This window comes from Bombina bombina, chromosome 7, assembly GCF_027579735.1.
Source record: "Bombina bombina isolate aBomBom1 chromosome 7, aBomBom1.pri, whole genome shotgun sequence".
In the NCBI taxonomy this organism is placed as follows: domain Eukaryota; kingdom Metazoa; phylum Chordata; class Amphibia; order Anura; family Bombinatoridae; genus Bombina; species Bombina bombina.
The window spans coordinates 285,728,092-285,751,668 of record NC_069505.1 but is presented as its reverse complement, the minus strand read 5'-3'; the positions used below and the strand labels follow the sequence as shown (position 1 = coordinate 285,751,668).

The following is a 23,577-nucleotide window of genomic DNA, read 5'->3' as shown; positions in this document are numbered from 1 at the left end:
AAAAAAAGCTTAGATGCCTTCTTTTTCAAATAATGATAGCAAGAGAACAAAGAAAAATTGATAATAGGAGTAAATTAGAAAGTTGCTTAAATTTGCATGCTCTTTCTGAATTACAAAAGAAAACTTTTAAGTACAGTGTCCCTTTAATCTATTGTTTCTTTCATGTAATTAGCAAGAGTCCATGAGCTAGTGACGTATGGGATATACATTCCTACCAGGAGGGGCAAAGTTTCCCAAACCTCAAAATGCCTATAAATACACCCCTCACCACACCCACAAATCAGTTTTTACAAACTTTGCCTCCCATGGAGGTGGTGAAGTAAGTTTGTGCTATTACTTTCTTGGAAAGTTTTGTTTCTTTTGGCCATCTCTTCTGCTAGAAGAGTTTCTGAATTATCTGCTCTTTCTTGTGAGTCTCCTTTTCTGATTTTTCATCAGGATAAGGCGGTTTTGCAAACTTCATTTAAATTTTTACCTAAGGTTGTGAATTCTAACAACATTAGTAGAGAAATTGTGGTTCCTTCATTGTGTCCTAATCCTAAGAACTCTAAGGAAAGATCGTTGCATTCTTTGGATGTAGTTAGAGCTTTGAAATATTATGTTGAAGCTACTAAAGATTTCCGAAAGACTTCTAGTCTGTTTGTTATCTTTTCTGGTTCTAGGAAAGGTCAGAAGGCTTCTGCCATTTCTTTGGCATCGTGGTTAAAGTCTTTGATTCATCATGCTTATGTTGAGTCGGGTAGAACTCCGCCTCAAAGGATTACAGCTCATTCGACTAGGTCAGTCTCTACTTCCTGGGCATTTAGGAATGAAGCTTCGGTTGATCAGATTTGCAAAGCAGCAACTTGGTCTTCTTTGCATACTTTTACTAAATTCTACCATTTCTCCAACATAGGTGTGTCCGGTCCACGGCGTCATCCTTACTTGTGGGATATTCTCTTCCCCAACAGGAAATGGCAAAGAGCCCAGCAAAGCTGGTCACATGATCCCTCCTAGGCTCCGCCTACCCCAGTCATTCTCTTTGCCGTTGTACAGGCAACATCTCCACGGAGATGGCTTCACAAGGGCTTATTTAAACTGTAGACTTTTTCTGGGCTAAATCGATTGATTATTAACACATATTTAGCCTTGAGGAATCATTTTATCTGGGTATTTTGATATAATAATATCGGCAGGCACTGTTTTAGACACCTTATTCTTTAGGGGCTTTCCCAAAGCATAGGCAGAGTCTCATTTTCGCGCCGGTGTTGCGCACTTGTTTTTGAGAGGCATGGCATGCAGTCGCATGTGAGAGGAGCTCTGATACTTATAAAAGACTTCTGAAGGCGTCATTTGGTATCGTATTCCCCTTTGGGTTTGGTTGGGTCTCAGCAAAGCAGATACCAGGGACTGTAAAGGGGTTTAAAGCTTAAAACGGCTCCGGTTCCGTTATTTTAAGGGTTAAAGCTTCCAAAATTGGTGTGCAATATTTTCAAGGCTTTAAGACGCTGTGGTGAAAATTTGGTGAATTTTGAACAATTCCTTCATGTTTTTTCGCAATTGGTTTTACGTACTAAACCTGGTTTTCTTCCAAAAGTTGTTTCTAACAAAAACATTAACCAGGAGATTATCGTACCTTCTCTGTGTCCAAAACCAGTTTCAAAGAAGGAACGTTTGTTGCACAATTTGGATGTTGTTCGCGCTCTAAAATTCTATTTAGATGCTACAAAGGATTTTAGACAAACATCTTCCTTGTTTGTTGTTTATTCAGGTAAAAGGAGAGGTCAAAAAGCAACTTCTACCTCTCTCTCTTTTTGGATTAAAAACATCATCAGATTGGCTTACGAGACTGCCGGACGGCAGCCTCCCGAAAGAATCACAGCTCATTCCACTAGGGCTGTGGCTTCCACATGGGCCTTCAAGAACGAGGCTTCTGTTGATCAGATATGTAGGGCAGCGACTTGGTCTTCACTGCACACTTTTACCAAATTTTACAAGTTTGATACTTTTGCTTCTTCTGAGGCTATTTTTGGGAGAAAGGTTTTGCAAGCCGTGGTGCCTTCCATTTAGGTGACCTGATTTGCTCCCTCCCTTCATCCGTGTCCTAAAGCTTTGGTATTGGTTCCCACAAGTAAGGATGACGCCGTGGACCGGACACACCTATGTTGGAGAAAACAGAATTTATGTTTACCTGATAAATTTCTTTCTCCAACGGTGTGTCCGGTCCACGGCCCGCCCTGGTTTTTTTTTAATCAGGTCTGATATTTTATTTTCTTTAACTACAGTCACCACGGTACCATATGGTTTCTCCTATGCAAATATTCCTCCTTAACGTCGGTCGAATGACTGGGGTAGGCGGAGCCTAGGAGGGATCATGTGACCAGCTTTGCTGGGCTCTTTGCCATTTCCTGTTGGGGAAGAGAATATCCCACAAGTAAGGATGACGCCGTGGACCGGACACACCGTTGGAGAAAGAAATTTATCAGGTAAACATAAATTCTGTTTTTGATGTGTTTTCTTCTTCAGAAGCAGTCTTTGGTAGAAAAGTACTTCAGGCAGCTGTTTCAGTTTGATTCTTCTGCTTATAATTTCAGTTTTTTTCATTATAAGATTAAGACTTTGTTTTGGGTGTGGATTATTTTTCAGCGGAATTGGCTGTCTTTATTTTATCTCTCCCTCTCTAGTGACTCTTGCGTGGAAGATCCACATCTTGGGTATTCATTATCCCATACGTCACTAGCTCATGGACTCTTGCTAATTACATGAAAGAAAACATAATTTATGTAAGAACTTACCTGATAAATTCATTTCTTTCATATTAGCAAGAGTCCATGAGGCCCACCCTTTTTTGTGGTGGTTATGATTTTTTTGTATAAAGCACAATTATTCCAATTCCTTATTTTTTATGCTTTGCACTTTTTTCTTATCACCCCACTTCTTGGCTATTCGTTAAACTGATTTGTGGGTGTGGTGAGGGGTGTAATATAGGCATTTTGAGGTTTGGGAAACGTTGCCCCTCCTGGTAGGAATGTATATCCCATACGTCACTAGCTCATGGACTCTTGCTAATATGAAAGAAATGAATTTATCAGGTAAGTTCTTACATAAATTATGTTTTTCTGACGCTGCTATTTTCTGGTTGTGATGTTTTTGCATCAATTTCATTCCATGCAAACACAAGTGACTATTACCTAGTGTGTTCTGCAAGATGCAGCAGATAAGACCAGTCCTTTCTTCACGATGCTGCAGCACAAACCTCAAGGGGCCCTAAACACTAAATAAATGCTAGATAGAATAATGCATTCAAAGAAAAGATTAATCTGAGAATAACATATATATGTATTTCCTTTCCTTTGGCATGGAGAGTCCACAATTTAATTCCAATTACTAGTGGGATATTCAACTCCTGGCCAGCAGGAGGAGGCAAAGAGCACCCCAGCAGAGCTGTTAAGTGTCACTTCCCTTACCCATAACCCCCAGTCATTCTTTGCCTCTATCATCGGGAGGATGTGCGATGGTGAGTGTCTGAGAAGATTTAATTCTTTATTGGGTACTTTTCCCTGCAAGCAAGGATTAGGGCTATGCTGTGTCAATGTCAATCTCTTTAGTAAGAGTAATGGTGGCTTTTAGCAGTTAGAAGACGGCAAGGTTGTCTTTGCTTACCTTCTAACATTAGTGCTACTCCTCTATAACCAGGGTTGGTTACTCTGTATTTTCTTTCTCTAAAGGTCCCTGATAGATATGGTAATCTGTCACACATAGACAGGGCCTATGAATACCCAAAAACTTCCCTCGCCCACCGGGCAAGTAAATCACAAAACTTACCAGCCCGCAAGAAACTTTAGTCGCCCGTGTATATCTGCATGTAGTGTGTATATATCTTATTTAAAAAGGCAATATAAATAGTGTTATTGTAATCTCACAAAGCATTGCAGACAGAGGTCCCAATTTGAATGCTTTGCAAGCTGCTTACTATTTGGGACTTGAGTATTAATAAAAAGGCTTTAACTTTAGAAAATATTTTTCTATCACCAACTACAAAAAAAACAGGGATACTATCTTTGTAATACTGTATGTACCATCTTAACTTATTTTCCACTAAGGGTAAAAAAAAAAAGAGATCTAATTGAACTGTTTTTTTTTACTTCAGCATATGTGGGGTCACGATTGACTAAGTATATTTAATGCTGCCACCCTTCAACCTATAGAGCTTTGACATAACGAGCATGTTAAACACTTTTTTTCCCCCTTTCTGTCCGGCTGCCTTTCAACTACTAGCGCAACTGTCAGTGCTGCGCTAGCAGATTTGACTGGGTGCATGGAAATGGTATATTCTCTACAAATTGGTAAAGTCAGTTTTTGAAGCAAAAGTAGCATCCAGAAAAATTGTGCAGTGCTCTATATTGTTATAGTAGGCAGCTTGCTCATGTACATTGTGCTGAAGTTCTGCAGAGGACCCTGGAGTACGTCGGCATAATGTACATGAGCAAGCTGCCTACCATAACTATATAGTCACTTTAACCCATACTTCATTCATACACACACAGAGAAGAAACACTCACCGCTCTAGCAGGATGTCTTCCCGCGCAGACAACCTTAGGGGTGGGAAGTAGCAACTGACAAGGAAGAGACCAAGAGCCATGAAGATAAAGGGAGGTCTTTGAATGCATTTAACAGAAAGAACCTCCCCTTTCTACCCTCCTTTCCCGTGTGTGCGCATATTTGAAAGGCAAATTAAATTTTTTTAATATTGCTTCTTATATCCCCCTTACAATGTCAGGTCGCCGCTCGGGCTGGTAACTTCAAAATTTTACTTGCCCGCAAGAAATTTAGGTCGCCATTGGCGACCGAACCGGTCTATTCATATGCCCTGCATAGAAGTTGCTCCTGCCCCACAACCAGAACAGGTAAGTGCTTTTTGCCTTCCAGGTGGGAGGGCAGCACTTAAGGAGTATTTAAGGTCAAGGATCCCTGGGTGGGAATTAGTGACTATCCCTTTCTATGGACACATGTCATGGATGTTAACTTTAATGTGGAGTTGAAGGGCACTGGGACATAAGGAGTTAATCCTTTATAAAAGGATATGTGGCTGAACTGGCATAGAGAATGACGGTTCCCTTTATATTAGAGGATTGAAAGTCTCCTATCACTCGAGTAGTATCAGTTTCATAAGTAGGGGTTTGTCAGTGGGATAGTTTTATCCGGTATACAAAAGACTGATCAGTCATACTTAGACTGGAGGAGTTACGCTTTTCGCACCATTTCTGTCTGTGTGAGCACTTACATTTCGGCGGACACTTGGCCTCCTCCTTTCCGACTCTGACTTAGCAGTGGTTCAGAGAGCGGAGCGGTCATTCTAGCAGCCGTAAACTAAACAGGCTGTGAGAATTGGGTCTCCGACTTATCTGACGATCACGATTGTCAGTGTGGATTGCTACCATTATTATTAAGAAACTGATTTCTCTAACAATAGTGAAAAATGTATTTCTCCAACATTGGTGTGTCCGGTCCACGGCGTCATCCTTACTTGTGGGATATTCTCTTCCCCAACAGGAAATGGCAAAGAGTCCCAGCAAAGCTGGTCACATGATCCCTCCTAGGCTCCGCCCACCCCAGTCATTCTCTTTGCCGTTGCACAGGCAACATCTCCACGGAGATGGTTAAGAGTTTTTTTGGTGTTTAAATGTAGTTTTTATTCTTCTATCAAGTGTTTGTTATTTTAAAATAGTGCTGGTATGTACTATTTACTCTGAAACAGAAAAAGGATGAAGATTTCTGTTTGTAAGAGGAAGATGATTTTAGCAGACAGTTACTAAAATCGATTGCTGTTTCCACACAGGACTGTTGAGATGAAGTAACTTCAGTTGGGGGAAACAGTTAGCAGACCTTTCTGCTTAAGGTATGACTGGCCATATTTCTAACAAGACCATGTAATGCTGGAAGGCTGTCATTTCCCCTCATGGGGACCGGTAAGACATTTTTCTTAGTAAAACATAAAAGAATAAAGGGCTTCAAAAAGGGCTTAAAAAACTGGTAGACATTTTTCTGGGCTAAAACGATTGCTTTACTAGGCATATTATGCAGATTCTAACTAATAATGGTTATTATAATCTTGGGGATTGTTTAGAAAAACGGCAGGCACTGTGTTGGACACCTTTTTCAGATGGGGGCCTTTTCTAGTTATATAGCTGGGACTGTATAGGGGTTAAATGTAAAAACGGCTCCGGTTTCGTTATTTTATGGGTTAAAGCTCTGAAATTTGGTGTGCAATACTTTTAATGCTTTAAGACACTGTGGTGAAATTTTGGTGAATTTTGAACAATTCCTTCATACTTTTTCACATATTCAGTAATAAAGTGTTTTCAGTTTGAAATTTAAAGTGACAGTAACGGTTTTATTTTAAAATGTTTTTTGTGCTTTGTTGACAAGTTTAAGCCTGTTTAACATGTCTGTACCATCAAATAAGCTATGTTCTATATGTATGAAAGCCAATGTGTCTCCCCATTTAAATTTGTGATAATTGTGCCATAGTGTCCAAACAAAGTAAGGACAGTAATGCCACAGATAATGATATTGCCCAAGATGATTCCTCAAATGAGGGGAGTAAACATGATACTACATCATCCCCTACTGTGTCTACACCAGTTATGCCCACACAGGAGGCCCCTAGTACATCTAGTGCGCCAATACTTATTACCATGCAACAATTAACGGCTGTAATGGATAACTCTATAGCAAATCTTTTATCCAAAATGCCTACTTATCAGAGAAAGCGCGATTGCTCTGTTTTAAACACTGAAGAGCAAGAGGACGCTGATGATAATTGTTCTGTCATACCCTCACACCAATCTGAAGGGGCCATGAGGGAGGTTTTGTCTGAGGGAGAAATTTCAGATTCAGGAAAGATTTCTCATCAAGCTGAACCTGATGTTGTGACATTTAAATTTAAATTAGAACATCTCCGCGCACTGCTTAAGGAGGTATTATCTACTCTGGATGATTGTGACAATTTGGTCATTCCAGAGAAGTTATGTAATATGGACAAGTTCCTAGAGGTTCCGGTGCCCCCCGACGCTTTTCCTATACCCAAGCGGGTAGCGGACATAGTAAATAAAGAGTGGGAAAGGCCCGGCATACCTTTTGTCCCCCCCCCCCCTATATTTAAGAAATTATTTCCTATAGTCGACCCCAGAAAGGACTTATGGCAGACAGTCCCCAAGGTCGAGGGGGCGGTTTCTACTCTAAACAAACGCACTACTATTCCTATCGAAGATAGTTGTGCTTTCAAAGATCCTATGGATAAAAAATTAGAGGGTTTGCTTAAAAAGATTTTTGTTCAGCAAGGTTACCTTCTACAACCAATTTCATGCATGTTCCTGTCACTACGGCAGCGTGTTTCTGGTTCGAGGAACTAGAAAAGTCGCTCAATAAAGAATCTTCGTATGAGGAGGTTATGGACAGAGTTCAAGCACTTAAATTGGCTAACTCTTTTATTTTAGATGCCGCTTTGCAATTAGCTAGATTAGCGGCGAAAAATTCAGGGTTTGCTATCGTGGCGTGCAGAGCGCTTTGGCTAAAGTCTTGGTCAGCGGATGTGTCTTCCAAGACAAAATTGCTTAACATTCCTTTCAAGGGTAAAACATTATTTGGACCTGATTTGAAAGAGATTATTTCAGACATCACTGGGGGAAAGGGCCACGCCCTCCCACAGGATAGGTCTTTTAAGGCTAAAAATAAGCCTAATTTTCGTCCCTTTCCCAGAAACGGACCAGCCTCTAATTCTACATCCTCTAAGCAAGAGGGTAATACTTCACAACCCAAACCAGCCTGGAAACCAATGCAAGGCTGGAACAAGGGTAAGCAGGCCAAGAAGCCTACCACTGCTACCAAAACAGCATGAAGGGATAGCCCCCGATCCGGGACCGGATCTGGTGGGGGGCAGACTTTCTCTCTTTGCTCAGGCTTGGGCAAGAGATGTTCAGGATCCTTGGGCGCTAGAAATAGTTTCTCAAGGTTATCTCCTGGAATTCAAGGAACTACCCCCAAGGGGAAGGTTCCACAGGTCTCAATTATCTTCAAACCAAATAAAAAGACAGGCATTCTTACATTGTGTAGAAGACCTGTTAAAGATGGGAGTAATTCATCCAGTTCCAATAAGAGAACAAGGGATGGGTTTTTATTCCAACCTGTTCATAGTTCCCAAAAAAGAGGGAACATTCAGACCAATTTTGGATCTCAAGATCCTAAACAAATTTCTCAGGGTACCATCGTTCAAAATGGAAACTATTCGAACGATCCTACCTACTATCCAGGAAAATCAATTTATGACTACCGTGGATTTAAAGGATGCGTACCTACATATTCCTATCCACAAGGAACATCATCAGTTCCTAAGGTTCACTTTTCTGGACAAGCATTACCAGTTTGTGGCACTTCCATTCGGATTAGCCACTGCTCCAAGGATTTTCACAAAGGTACTAGGGTCCCTTCTAGCGGTTCTAAGACCAAGGGGCATTGCAGTAGTACCTTACTTGGACGACATCCTGATTCAAGCGTCGTCTCTGTCAAAAGCAAAGGCTCATACGGACATCGTCCTAGCCTTTCTCAGATCTCACGGATGGAAGGTGAACAAAGAAAAAAGTTCTCTGTCCCCGTCAACAAGAGTTCCCTTCTTGGGAACAATAATAGATTCCTTAGAAATGAGGATTTTTCTGACAGAGGTCAGAAAATCAAAAATTCTAAGCTCTTGTCAAGTACTTCATTCTGTTCTTCGTCCTTCCATAGCGCAGTGCATGGAAGTAATAGGATTGATGGTTGCAACAATGGACATAGTTCCTTTTGCACGAATTCATCTAAGACCATTACAACTGTGCATGCTCAGACAGTGGAATGGGGATTATACAGACTTGTCTCCGACGATTCAAGTAGATCAAAAGACCAGAGATTCACTCCGTTGGTGGCTGACCCTGGACAATCTGTCACAGGGAATGAGCTTCCACAGACCAGAGTGGGTCATTGTCACGACCGTCGCCAGCCTGGTGGGCTGGGGCGCGGTCTGGGAACCCCTGAAAGCTCAGGGTCTATGGTCTCGGGAAGAATCTCTTCTCCCGATAAACATTCTGGAACTGAGAGCGATATTCAATGCTCTCAAAGCTTGGCCTCAACTAGCAAAGGCCAAATTCATAAGGTTTCAATCAGACAACATGACGACTGTTGCATATATCAATCATCAGGGGGGAACAAGGAGTTCCCTGGCGATGGAAGAAGTGACCAAAATAATTCAATGGGCGGAGGATCACTCTTGCCACTTGTCTGCGATCCACATCCCAGGAGTGGAAAATTGGGAAGCGGATTTTCTGAGTCGTCAGACATTCCATCCGGGGGAGTGGGAACTCCATCCGGAAATCTTTGCCCAAATAACTCAATTATGGGGCATTCCAGACATGGATCTGATGGCGTCTCGTCAGAACTTCAAGGTTCCTTGCTACGGGTCCAGATCCAGGGATCCCAAGGCGACTCTAGTAGATGCACTAGTAGTACCTTGGACCTTCAACCTAGCTTATGTATTCCCACCGTTTCCTCTCATTCCCAGGCTGGTAGCCAGGATCAATCAGGAGAGGGCTTCGGTGATCTTGATAGCTCCTGCGTGGCCACGCAGGACTTGGTATGCAGACCTGGTGAATATGTCATCGGCTCCACCATGGAAGCTACCTTTGAGACAGGACCTTCTTGTTCAAGGTCCATTCGAACATCCGAATCTGGTTTCCCTCCAGCTGACGGCTTGGAGATTGAACGCTTGATTTTATCAAAGCGTGGGTTTTCAGATTCTGTAATGGATACTCTGATTCAGGCTAGAAAGCCTGTAACTAGAAAAATTTACCATAAAATATGGAAAAAATATATCTGTTGGTGTGAATCCAAAGGATTGCCATGGAACAAGATAAAGATTCCTAAGATTCTATCCTTTCTACAAGAAGGTTTGGAGAAAGGATTATCTGCAAGTTCTCTAAAGGGACCGATTTCTGCTTTATCTGTCTTACTACACAAACGACTGGCAGCTATGCCAGATGTTCAAGCATTTGTTCAGGCTCTGGTTAGGATCAAGCCTGTTTACAGACCTTTGACTCCTCCCTGGAGTTTAAATCTAGTTCTTTCAGTTCTTCAAGGGGTTCCGTTTGAACCCTTACATTCCGTAGATATTAAGTTCTATCTTGGAAAGTTTTGTTTTTGGTTGCAATCTCTTCTGCTAGAAGAGTTTCAGAGTTATCTGCTCTGCAGTGTTCTCCTCCTTATCTGGTGTTCCATGCAGATAAGGTGGTTTTGCGTACTAAGCCTGGTTTTCTTCCTAAAGTTGTTTCTAACAAAAATATTAACCAGGAGATAGTTGTACCTTCTTTGTGTCCGAATCCAGTTTCAAAGAAGGAGCGTTTGTTACACAATTTGGACGTTGTCCGTGCTCTAAAATTCTATTTAGAGGCTACTAAAGATTTCAGACAAACATCATCCTTGTTTGTTGTTTATTCTGGTAAAAGGAGAGGTCAAAAAGCGACTTCCACCTCTCTTTCCCTTTGGCTTAAAAACATTATCCGTTTGGCTTATGAGACTGCCGGACGGCAGCCTCCTGAAAGAATCACAGCTCACTCCACTAGGGCTGTGGCTTCCACATGGGCCTTCAAGAACGAGGCTTCTGTTGATCAGATATGTAAGGCAGCGACTTGGTCTTCACTGCACACTTTTGCCAAATTTTACAAATGTGATACTTTTGCTTCTTCGGAGGCTATTTTTGGGAGAAAGGTTTTGCAAGCCGTGGTGCCTTCCGTTTAGGTGACCTGATTTGCTCCCTCCCTTCATCCGTGTCCTAAAGCTTTGGTATTGGTTCCCACAAGTAAGGATGACGCCGTGGACCGGACACACCAATGTTGGAGAAAACAGAATTTATGCTTACCTGATAAATTACTTTCTCCAACGGTGTGTCCGGTCCACGGCCCGCCCTGGTTTTTTTAATCAGGTCTGATGAATTATTTTCTCTAACTACAGTCACCACGGTATCATATGATTTCTCCTATATATATTTCCTCCTGTCCGTCGGTCGAATGACTGGGGTGGGCGGAGCCTAGGAGGGATCATGTGACCAGCTTTGCTGGGACTCTTTGCCATTTCCTGTTGGGGAAGAGAATATCCCACAAGTAAGGATGACGCCGTGGACCGGACACACCGTTGGAGAAAGTAATTTATCAGGTAAGCATAAATTCTGTTTTTTGTTTGGAGGTTCCTATTGTTCCTCCTGTGCAATTTTGTCCCACTTGCTAAATAAGACTTTGTTGTCCAGGAACAAGATTTCTTTTTCTGAGCCAGTTCTCTCAGTACAATGTTGTCCTTGCTATGCCTCATCTTTCTCCTTAAACATCTTAAGTTGTTTCACATGCAATGCCCTGCTGTTCCTCTCATCATCATCCTGGGGGTGTTTATTTACCAGGAGATTTTGCTGTGCAGATAACGTCTGCTGTTTCTGCAGCCTTATCAGCCTTCCCCGTTGCTGGTAAGCGAAAGAGGAAATCTAAAAATATTCCTTTTAGTAGGGGTTCTGACTCCACTAAAGCTGCATTAGTCAGTCTCCCTGTTATCTGATGAATGTGATACATCAGTGGCTTCTGAGGGCAAGATCTCAGACTCTGACACTGTAGTGGAAAATTCTACAGATTCAGATGAGGTTAATTTTAGATTTAAGCTAGAACACCTCCGGTTACTTTTGAAGGAGGTCCTTGCTACTTTGGAAGACTCAGACTCATCTGTCGCTGAGAACCCAAAGAAGTCTAGTAAACTTAAGAGTATATGATGTACCTTCATCTGTGGAAGTATTTCAAGTTCCAGACCGTATGTCGGAGATTATAGCTCAGAAATGGGAAAAGCCAGGGATTCCTTTTTCCCTGTCCCCTGTTTTTAAAAAGATGTTTCCTGTTGCTGGCGCTATACGTGACTCGTGGCGTATAGTGCCCAAAGTAGAGGGAGCTATCTCTGCTCTAGCCAAGAGAACTACTATGCCTATTGAGGATAGTTGTTCTTTCAAGGATCCCATGAATAAGAATCTGGAGGCTTACTTAAGGAAGATGTACATTCTTCAGGGATTACAGTGGCAACCAGTTGCAAGAATTGCTACAGTTGTGGGCGCAGAGCTCTGTGGTTAAAATCTTGGTCTGCAGATGTAACTTCCAAGTCCAAACTTCTGTCTATACCTTATAAAGGCAAGACTTTATTTGGTCCTGGTCTATCTGAGATAATTTCCGAAATTTCGGGTGGAAAGGGATCTTTTCTACCTCAGGACAAGAAGAATAGACAGAAGGGTCGCCAGAATTCTAATTTTCGTTCCTTTCGTAACTTCAAAGGACAGATGTCTTCTCCTCCTCTTCCAAGACAGAGCAATCCAGGACCTCATGGAGGTCAAGTCAGCCTTGGAAAGGGGAAGCAAGCTAAGAAGCCTTTCACTGAATCTAAATCAGCATGAAGGAACCGCCCCCGATCCAGTCTTGAATCAAGTGGGGGGCAAGCTTTCCTTTTTTGGCAGACTTGGATACACCATGTCCCAGATCCTTGAGCCGTGGACATGGTATCCCAGGGATACAGAATCGGATTCAAGTCTTGCCCCCCCCCCCCCCCAGGGGCTGATTTATCCTGACAAGGTTATCTGCAAACCAGGTAAAGAGAGAGCCCTTCTTAAACTGCGTAAAGGACCTATCTTTACTTGGAGTGATTGTTCCAGTTCCCATAGAGGAACATGGTCAAGGATTCTAGTCAAATATTTTTAAGGGCCCCCAAAAGGAGAGAACTTTCCGTCCAATAAACATCTTAGAGTTGAGAGCAATCTTCAATGCTTTGACAGCTTGGCCTCAACTAGCCTTTGTCCGGTTTATCCGATTCCAATCAGACATCACCTCGGTGGCATACATCAACCACCAGGGAAGGACTTGGAGTTCATTTGCAATGGAGTTGTCCTGCATTCTGCAGCGGGCAGAATCTCATGATTGTCTCCTATCTGCCATCCACATTCCAGGGGTGGACAACTGGGAAGCGGATTTTCTGAGCAGGCAGACCTTTCATCCCAGGGAGTGGGTTCTCCATCTGGAGGTATTTTGAATGATAACCCTTGGGGGGGGGGGGGGGTTCCGGAGTTGGATCTGATGGCGTCGCGTCAAAACGCTAAGCTTCCAAAGTACAGTTCAAGATCAAGAGATCCACAAGCTGTTTTGATAGATTCTCTGGCGATTCCTTGGAATTTCAGTCTAGCATACCTGTTTCCTCTGTTTGCTCTCCTTCCACGAGTCATTGCTTGTATCAAACAGGAGTGAGCATCTGTGATTCTAATAGCTCCTGCCTGGCCTCACAGGATCTGGTTCGCGGATCTGGTGAAGATGTCATGTCTTCCACCTTGGAAATTACCTCTGAGGGAAGGACCTTCTACTTCAGGGTACCTTGCTCCATCCAAATCTGGATTCTCTGAAGATGACTGCTTGGAGATTGAATTACTAGTTTTGGCTAGGCGTGGCTTCTCTGAGAAGGTCATTGATACCATGCTTCAGGGTCGTAAGCCTGTTACTCGCAAGATTTACCATAAGGTATGGCGCAAATACCTTTATTGGTGTGAATCAAAGGGGTTCTCTGGGAACAGGGTGAAGGTACCCCGAATTTTGTCTTTTCTTCAGGAGGTCCTGGAGAAAGGTTTGTCAGTCAGCACTCTGAAGGGTCAGATTTCTGCACTGTCCTTTTGCATTAAACGTCTGTCAGATCTGCCAGATGTTAAATCTTTTGTTCAGGCTCTGGTTAGAATCAGGCCTGTGTTTAAACCTGTTGCTCCTCCTTGGAGCCTTAATCTTGTTCTTAAAGTTTAGCAGCAGGCTCCGTTTAAGCTGATGCATTCTGTTGATATTAAATTGCTATCTTAGAAGGTTTTGTTTCTTACCTTATTTTTCATGCAGATAAGGCGGTTCTTCGTACTAAGCTGAGATTTCTTCCTACGGTAGTATCGGATCGCAATATTAATCAGGAAATTGTTGTTCCTTGTTTTTGTCCCAATCCTTCTCAGAAGGAACGTCTGTTGCATAACCTCGACGTTGTGCATACTCTAAAATTTTACCTTCAAGCAACTAAAGATTTTCGGCAATCTTCTGCCCTGTTCTTTGTTTTCTCTGGTAAACGTAAGGGTCAGAAGGCCACTTCTACTACTTCTTCTCTCTTGTTGAGAAGTGTTATCCGGTTAGCTTAATGGAAAAGCTGGATTACAGCCTGCTGAGAGAATTCCACTAGGGCGGTCTCTTCTTCCTGGGCTTTAAAAAATGAAGCTTCTTTTGAACAAATCTGCAAGGCGGCCACATGATCCTCCTTGCATACCTTTTCCAAATTCTACAAATTTAATACTTTTGCGCTCAGCTGAGACTTTGTATGGGAGAAAAGTTCTTCAAACAGTGGTGCCTTCTGTTTAGGTCCGCCTGTCTTGTTCTCCCTCCCTTTCATTCTGTGTCCTCTAACTTGGGTATTGGTTCCCACTAGTAATTGGAATGAAATTGTGGACTCTCCATGCCATAGAAAAGAAAACAAAATTTATGCTTACCTGATAAATTTATTTCTTTCCGGGCATGGAGAGTCCACGACCCGCCCTTATTTAAATTTAAGACTGCAGTTTTTTTGTACAAACCTCAGGCACCCTCTATACCCTTGTATTATATTCTTTTTCCATTTTCCTTCTGCCGAATGACTGGGGGTTATGGGTAAGGGAAATTAACAGCTCTGCTGGGGTGCTCTTTACCTTCTCCTGCTGGCCAGGAGTTGAATATCCCACTAGTAATTGGAATGAAATTGTGGACTCTCCATGCCCGGAAAGAAATAATTTTATCAGGTAAGCATATATTTTGTTTTTAAAGTTTCATTAGTTGTTTAAATATTGACAAAATAAGTGTAAAGTCTTAGTTTCTATAGAACAATGGGAGCTGCCATGCTGTAACTTAGGTTACCTTCTCTGCTGTGGCCAATTAGAGACAGTTACAAATAGGTCACTAGAGTGTGCAGCCAATGGCTGTGTGGAATATAACAGTGTTCTGCACTTCCATTTTTAACAGGAACTGAAAAGCTCACAATTTCAGTCTGGACTAGTACAAAATTAGGCATGTTAAGATACCATTCACGCGAGTGCCATGATTATCTGGCTGTTAAACTGCCATAACTCTTGGCAAAGTTAGCGATCATCATTGAGTATATCTCTCCCCCCCCCCCCCCCCCCCCCCCCAAGGAATCCACAACATTTTAAAATTTTGGCTACTGCAGAAGCCTTTAGTGTGCGGCACAGCATTGTATTGCAGATTCCTGGCAGTCAGGGGGTTAAGCTTCATCCTCCTAACCACAGTGATGTGTAAGAATTTCCCCACAAAGCCCCCCTCCACACCTGCTATACATAAACAGCATTTTGCCAGCCGCAACAGCGATTCTTCCCACTCAGCTTGTGCATTCTTTCCTCCTACATATTACCTCCTGTGATGTGTCTCCCATTTGTGTACTTGTGTTTAACTGTTCATTGTGAGTCTGTACGAGCCTTTTATTAGTTAGTATTATTCTAGTATCTGCTCCTGCACGTTTGATCGCAGATCACTACCCTGTCTGCACCTTTTAACTGATACCACGTGTGCAGGAGCGTAATGCCACCTAGACTTCATGTCGCATTGGTATTATCACATTGTATGGTGTGACACTTGCTGAATGACATATTGCATTGATATTTGCGTTTTCATTTAATGCCAGTCAATAATAAGAAACCTCTTGTTGGAGAGACCTTACACTTTTGAATGTAATAATAGTTATTTTAGTTTTGTCAATATAGCTGTAAACTCCCCATGTGTTTGTATGGAAAGAAATTGTGTTTCATGGCTGACTTAGGTTTTTATCAAACTACAGTATTCCAAGAAGACCGCTTTGTATGCCAAGCCCCAAGGTTATATTTGCAGAATCATAATCTATTTATTTAAATCAGATTACAGCCTATTGTCTCTAGCTACAGGTACAAGTAGTTCTGTACAGGGCAGGTTGTCACATAATAAATTTTCTTTTTTTTTTTGTCTGACTTATCTTGACTTATGTTTTGATAAAAAAATAATCTTGATATTGTGAAAACGTTTGTATGGTTGTGTACAGAAAATGAAGGGTGTTAATCACTGCCGTATATTATTTACCCCTCTTGCTTTCGGTGGCATAGTGCATTCCAGCCTTAGCTGGTGGCGAAGATGGTAATGCTGACTACTTGTAAATATAATGTAAAGCATACATTATTTAAATTAAAAAATAGTTTATTGTGCCCTTGTAAAGAATAAGCCAGTAACAAAAGTTCACTTTAGGGGCCTGGTGGTCTAAACCTCTCTGCTCTGGTGAGATTTTCTAAGGCACCTGGCAGGGCCGGATTGGGCAGCCGGGATACTGGGAAAACACCCGGTGGGCCGCTGGCCGACAGCTCAGCTGGGCTGGCCTGGCTGCTGCTGTGTATAAATATTTTTGCAATTGCAGCTTTGCTGAGTTTGCGATATAATTTCGGTCCTGCTGTTACACTGACTAAATCCTCAGACTCCCCACTAAAGCTGCAGCAGTGTAGTAAAAAAAAATGTTATTAAACTTATTTAAGTTACATAATTTAACCCCCTCGCCGCTGCCTCCGCAAGTTAAACCGGCCGGCGCGCTAACTAACCCTAAGACCTTACTATAGTATAAAGCCAGCCAGCCTGCTATCTCTACAGTGACTGAGTCTGTGTCGTCTCAGTCTCACACAGTCACAGGCTCAGTATGTCTCACAGGCCAGCGGAGGAGTACTCAGTCTCAGGAGGATTCAGGAATCCTCATGTCATATGCGGGCCTGGTCAGGTGGGGCGGGCCGGCGTCTGTGATTGTGAATGATGTCACGACAAGTTGACTTCACCGCTTCATGTGACATTATAGTGGAGGGAGCGGGAGCCTCGGCCTGGGAGCAGCAGCGGCTGCGTCGCAGCGTCAGTGATCACTGAGCTCATGCAGGCCATGTTGTGGGGTCACGTGTGACACACTGCTATTGAGTGGTCCAGTGGACAGTCGGAGAGCCAGCAGGGAGGAACAACACTGTACTGAAGAAACGGCGGGACTGGCTGCAACTTTGGGCAGCAGCCAGCAGGCATTGGCAAGCAGAGCAGAGGCAGGCAGCAGTCCAGTAGAAGACATACTGACCGTATCAAAAATTTAAAAATATGGCAGACTGTTTTATATAAGCATGGCATCTATTCTACACTTCATGCAGATATATTCATTTTGGTGGAGATATATTTATTCATAATGTTTTTACTTGGAGCATTTTTGCAAAAGCGGGTGTTGGGCTAAATTCTCTAGATAATCTAGAGAATGTAGTAGCCCAACACCTGCTTTTGCAAAAATGCTCAAAGTAAAAACACTATGAATAAATATATCTCCACCATAATGAACAATTCTGCATGAAGTGTAGTGTAGATGCCATGCTATATAAAACAGTCTGCCATATTTTCTTTTCTGTGTCATAGCAGCTTCTCAAATTTACTCCTCATGCCAGGGGCCTGCATGCTATTAGGAAACTGAAGGTTCCTCAGTATAGCTTGCTTGAGAGAAGTCATACTTGAGTGACTGTGAATGGATGGCTGACTGTATATATCTAGCTTCTGAGGCTGAGTGTGAAGTCCAATAGAAGACATACTACTGACAGTGTCAAAAAATTATATATATAATTATAAATATGGCAGACACTTCACTTCATGTAGATATATTCATTATGGTAGAGATATATTTATTCATAGTGTTTTTACTTGGAGCATTTTTGCAAAAGCAGGTGTTGGGCTCAGGGACAGACTGTATATCACTATCATTAAAATACATTATGGTTGTATATCACTATATATTTATATCACTATCATTAAAATACATTATGGTTTGTATTTAGTGTATTGTTATACCTAGGTTACAATATTACTTAGGTTTGCAGACTTTTTATTACATATCCACCGTATTGTTCCATTAAGTGATTTCAGAATGTAAAGTTGTATTTTATCCAAATGAAATAATACATTCTTTGCTGTTTAGTGCACTTATACTGAGTCTGCAGCATTATTTCTGGAAAGTTTCAAAATTTGTATGGGCTGGGCTGGAGCGGGCGTGACCGGGCTGGAGGGGGACGTGGTTGGGCTGGAGGGGCATGACTGGGCCGGTCTATACAAATTTCCAGGGCTGGTCTGATTTCTCAGTCCGGCCCTGGCACCTGGTCAGTACTGTGAGGTCCCTCAAATAATTTCTTTTGTAAGATGATGAGTCAATAGATGTCCATAACATGTGGGATATTTTTCCTGACACTAAGAGGAGGTCAAGAACCCTCACAAGAGCTTTAATCCCTCCCACCTCCTCTCCCCACCCAGTTTGTTCTTGGCCTTCAAGGAGAGAGGTTGAGAGAGGTGCTCTGCAAGCAACATTTTAATATTTTCTATCTAATCAATTGTTGGGAGCTCAGACTTGACTTGAGACCTAGTTACCCCTCTTCCATCTTTGCTCAGAGAAGACTTCCGGATAATTTCTCCAAAATTCTGTGTGAAGCAGGGGTAAAGGAATACCTCGGTTATGGCATGACACTACTCTCATGGGTAAATCTCTCAGCCATAGTTGCCCTCAGGTGCCATGGGGACCCCATCGCTTAACCTCCTCCTGAGGGGTTGCTGATATATCCGCAAGTATCCTCTGCAGTATATTTACTTGCACTGAATGGGCTCTCTACTGCATCAGCATTCTGTAAAGGAGAAAGGGATTGGCAAGCTGGTAAGATACAGTGGAGGGGTCCTGCAGTCAAGGTACAGCCCAGGACCTATCCCTAGTACTCTCCTTATATAGGTACTACATATATATATATATATATATATATATATATATATATATATATATATATATATATATAGGTACTACATAGTTGAGGGTCACAGCCTTTACAGGTAGAACTTTTTCTATGTGTTTAACACCAGGTGTTCATATAGGTTGTTTTTTGTATTTTGGGTAATTACACTGGGGAACATACTGCTGTCCATTATTCTGGTTTATTATGCAAAACTGTTCCAGTGAACCAAATTAACCAGCTATGTGCTTATTGTGTCCCATATCTCCAATTCGCAAACCCATAATCCTGCCAGTATGGCACTGGGCAGACATTTAGTACCCATTTCCATTTATATGGCTTCAGGGGATTCCACTGATTTTTCACTAGAGTTTAAAACAAGTCTTAAAAAGACTATGATGGAGTTTTTAGCTGCTATCCCCAAACCAAGTAAACGTAAGCGAAAATCAGAAGATTTACCTCACACCACCTGTAACACACAGGGTCCTATTCCCCAGGCTCAATTACCACCTAGCTCTGATTCAGCTTAGTCTCTTTCTGAGGGTGAAGTCTCCTCTGAGGACCCTGAGCCAATAAATGAGCCAGAGACTGATTCAACGTTTAGATTTAAAGTGGACCATATCCGCTTCTTGCTTCAGGAGGTTTTGAATACCTTAGAACTATCTGAATCAAATCCAGAGGATTCCAAGCTTGTAAATAAAGTGAATCTGGTCTCCCCAAGGCAGAACATAGTGCGATCTGCGATATTATCGCAGGAAGTGGAGCCTGTCTGCAGAAAGAACGGCCAGGTCTGTTAAGCAGAGGATTTTTTTTTTCTGGCCAGTGCTTTAGTGCAGACAGTACTTTGAAATTATTGGCTAATGGCTGCTCTGCTCCGAAATTGATACTTTTTTAGATGCAATATAATTATTGTTACTTTTACCCGCCAGAACGGCTTCTGCGACTGCGAGGTAAGTCAGTTCTGGGCACAGGGCATGTGTTTTTTTTACCTTTAGCCCTGCTGCGGGCAAGCAGAAGGAGTAAAAGCTTTTTTAAAAAGCGGTGGTGCGGTGGTAGTGTGAGAAGAGGGCTGAGTGAGAGCAGGAAAAGAAGCTAGCGCACAACAAATCTTTACATTGCACACATCTCCTACTGCAGTGCATTGGATAATTCTTGGAGACCGGCAATGTGTGCTGTATGCCTCAGTGGCGTATCACCTACGGCACGTCTTAGTCACTATGATTTACATTCCGTGGGCTCATTACACAGACCTGCCCCTTTATCAGTGTACAGCATGGTGACTTGCAAGATCCCATATACCGGAGAAATGCTGTGCAAGTGGGTGATGAGGTTACACATGCTGTACACTGATGCAGGGGCAGGTCTGTATAATGAGCCCACGGAATGTAAATCATAGTGACTAAGACGTGCCGTAGGTGATACGCCGCTGAGTCATAGAGTGCACATTGGCGGTCTTTAAGAATATGCGATGTGCTGCAGTAGGAGATGTGTGCAGGACTTAAACGGGCAGGTCTGTGCAAAAGAGCCCATGGAAACGGTGAGACTAGGTAGTTAGCCGTATGTAGATTGCTCCACTGTACTTCAGTAGCATGGGATCTGCATTCAACTAGTTGATAATGAAGTAGCAAAAAACTTTTAATAGAGGTAAAATTATCATCAGGGAATTTATGGGGAAAATGTCACGAGGAGATTGTTCTTAGAGTAAAAGGACAGTAAACACTGGGATTTTATTAAAGAATGTGTATTTGAGGAGCATATGTTTGTGTTGAGGGATTCAGGTGTTATTCTATCAGTGCCGATTAACTGAAAAACAGTACACCACTTATACAAGTGGTGTGTCTCTCTCTTTGCACCTGGAAAAAAACAATAATCCTTAATGAAAGGGATTTAAAGATGCTCTGTATTCACTTATTGGTAACATGAGTTCTCAGAGAGAAAAAAGTATGTAATGGGAGGAAACAAAAAAATAAAATGCCCTTAAAAATCAGTTCAGTGGCATAATATGCAGCATGATACATTTGCTTTTTGTACACATTTTTTTTTTCCGTTTTGTTTTTCTAAAGTCTCATTGATAAAAAACTTTAATAAAGTGATTTTTTATTATTATACAGAGTACCAAATTCCAGTGGGAGGCATATGTCCCCTTCCCATCCAGATGCCCATATACATAAAAAATAAGCATTAAGCCAAAGAGTACATGTCTGCATGGGAATTGTATAGATTAATATTGACTATTTATATTTGGTAAAATAGGGTATCCAGTCCTCAGGATCTCCAGATATTAGCTGTATCTCGATTTGAGAATAGATTAGTTAGTTTAGTCATTTTCATAGGTTCTACAGTGAGATTCCAACATTGTGTCCTGTTTGTAGCCATCAAAGACTTTATTTAGTATACCACTGTGTATATGGTGTGTGTGTGTGTGTATATGGTGTGTGTGTGTGTGTGTATATGGTGTGTGTGTATATATGGTGTGTATATATATATATATATATATGGTGTGTGTGTGTGTGTATATGGTGGGTGTGTGTATATATGGTGTGTGTGTGTGTATATGGTGGGTGGGTGTGTGTGTATATGGTGGGTGTGTCTATGGTGTGTGTGTATGGGGTGTGTGTGTGTGTATGGTGTGTGTGTTTATATGGTGTGTGTATGGCGTGTGTGTGTATATATGGCGTGTGTGTGTATATATGGTGGGTGTGTGTATATATGGTGTGTGTGTATATATATATATATGGTGTGTGTGTGTGTGTATATGGTGGGTGTGTGTGTGTGTATATATGGTGGGTGTGTCTATGGTGTGTGTATGGTGGGTGTGTGTGTATATATGGTGTGTGTATGGCGTTTGTGTGTGTATATGGTGTGTGTGTGTGTTTATATGGTGTGTGTATGGCGTTTGTGTGTGTATATGGCGTTTGTGTGTGTATATGGTGTGTGTGTGTGTTTATATGGTGTGTGTGTGTTTATATGGTGTGTGTATGGCGTTTGTGTGTGTATATGGTGTGTGTGTGTGTGTATATATGGTGTGTGTATGGCGTGTGTGTGTGTATATGGTGTATACAAAGGCTGTACATGAACCTGTCCTGATGCACACCGAGTAAGGGCAAAAAACACAGCAACACCAGCTTCTTAAAGACACTGTAGAAAAATTTTCACTAAAAAAAATCTCATCGCAGAAAATGAAAAAAGTTCTGGGTCTGGTCTTTAAAGCTCTGCCCAAAGTTCCTAATGCCTTTGAAGCACTAAACTTGATTAATAAATATGTAGCCAAAGAATGGAAGAAACCAGGCTTTCCTTTTGCACCTAGCAGTTTCAAAAGAATGTATCCACTTTCAGAAAATAATTTAACAGCCTGGAAAGTAATCCCTAAGGTTGATGGCGCTATTTCCACCTTAGCTAGACACACTACTATTCCTATGGCGGATAGTTCTTTGTTTAGGATACAATGGACCGCAAATCCTTGCTTAGGAAATTATTTTCCCAATCGGCTCTTCAACTTAGATCTGCAGTAGCAATCACCCGTGTGGCTGCTGCGGCTTCAGTCCTTAAGATGGTTAATGTTTTAATTTGGGATTCAGTCTTTGACATCATTAAATATGTCCATTGCTGTTTTATTAAAGTGTTGGTAAATCCTAGCGTTTGTGAAGCGCTAGTATTTACCATTGGAACAAAGGGGACTTTCATTCATGAAATATAAAATAGTTCATGCTGAAAGTTCCTTTATTTGTTCCAAGCGATTGCTGCACCGAGCTGCTAAGGCAGCCCACCGGGAGAACGCCATCTATGCTATTTGGCTGAGAGCAATATATGGCGCCAAGCCATATTTCCTGCACGGCTATTGGCTAATTGGTGGAAACGTCACCTCTCATCCAAATAGTGCTCTGCCGTTGGCTGCCTTTGCAGCTCAGTGCAGTGAACGCTGCAAGCAAATAAAGGAGCTTTCAGAATGAAGTATTTTATACTTCATAAATGAAAGTCCCCTTTATTTGTTCAAATGGCAAATCCTAGCATTTCACAAACGCTAGGATTTACCATCACTTTCAGGAGAGCTTTATGGTGTAAATCTTTGTCAGCTGATATGGTGTCTAAGAATAGGCTATTATCAGGGCAAAGTCTAAGGGGAAGTACAAACAAACAAATTGTTTTTCATACAAAGAGAGCAGCGCTCTACCAGCAACAAACAGCTCAATAGCTTGTTCTGTGGCAAGTCACCACCTAGGAGCAGCCTCTTTTAGCCCAGTTTTGATTTCCACAAAGGAAAACAAATAGTATTTGTTTCTTTCGCTCCTCTAGAGTTCAAAAGTCCCCATCCAACCAGAAGTCTGAATCCTCCAAGCCTTCGTGGAAGCCAGGATCTTCTTTGTCTAAGAACAAACAGATCAAAAAGCCCAATTCCAATCAGAAATCTTCATGAAGGAACGTCCCCCTCTCCAGAAGATCTTCTCGTATGGGCAGATTGATTCTGTTTCAGAAGGCCTGGTTTTGATCAGTTCATCCTCAGGATCATGGATGGAAAATCATTGTCCCCAAAAGTTCCATATTCCCAGCCACAAGTGTGTGTGTTTTCTTTGGGTGATAATAAATTCTATACAAATGCGCTTGTTTCTCACACATACTCGCAGAACCAAACTTCAGACTGCCTGTCATTCCCTACAGATGGCTAATTCTCCATCTGTAGCACAATGTATGGAAGTAGTGGG

The 23,577-nt window shown here is 42.0% G+C and overlaps 1 protein-coding gene across 6 annotated transcripts in view; it reads left to right on the top strand.

Annotated features, from left to right (window-relative positions):
- The window catches only part of USP19 (ubiquitin specific peptidase 19), a 287,727-nt gene that overhangs the window by 159,790 nt on the left and 104,360 nt on the right, over window positions 1-23,577 (top strand). The gene's annotated exons all lie outside the window — the stretch shown is intronic.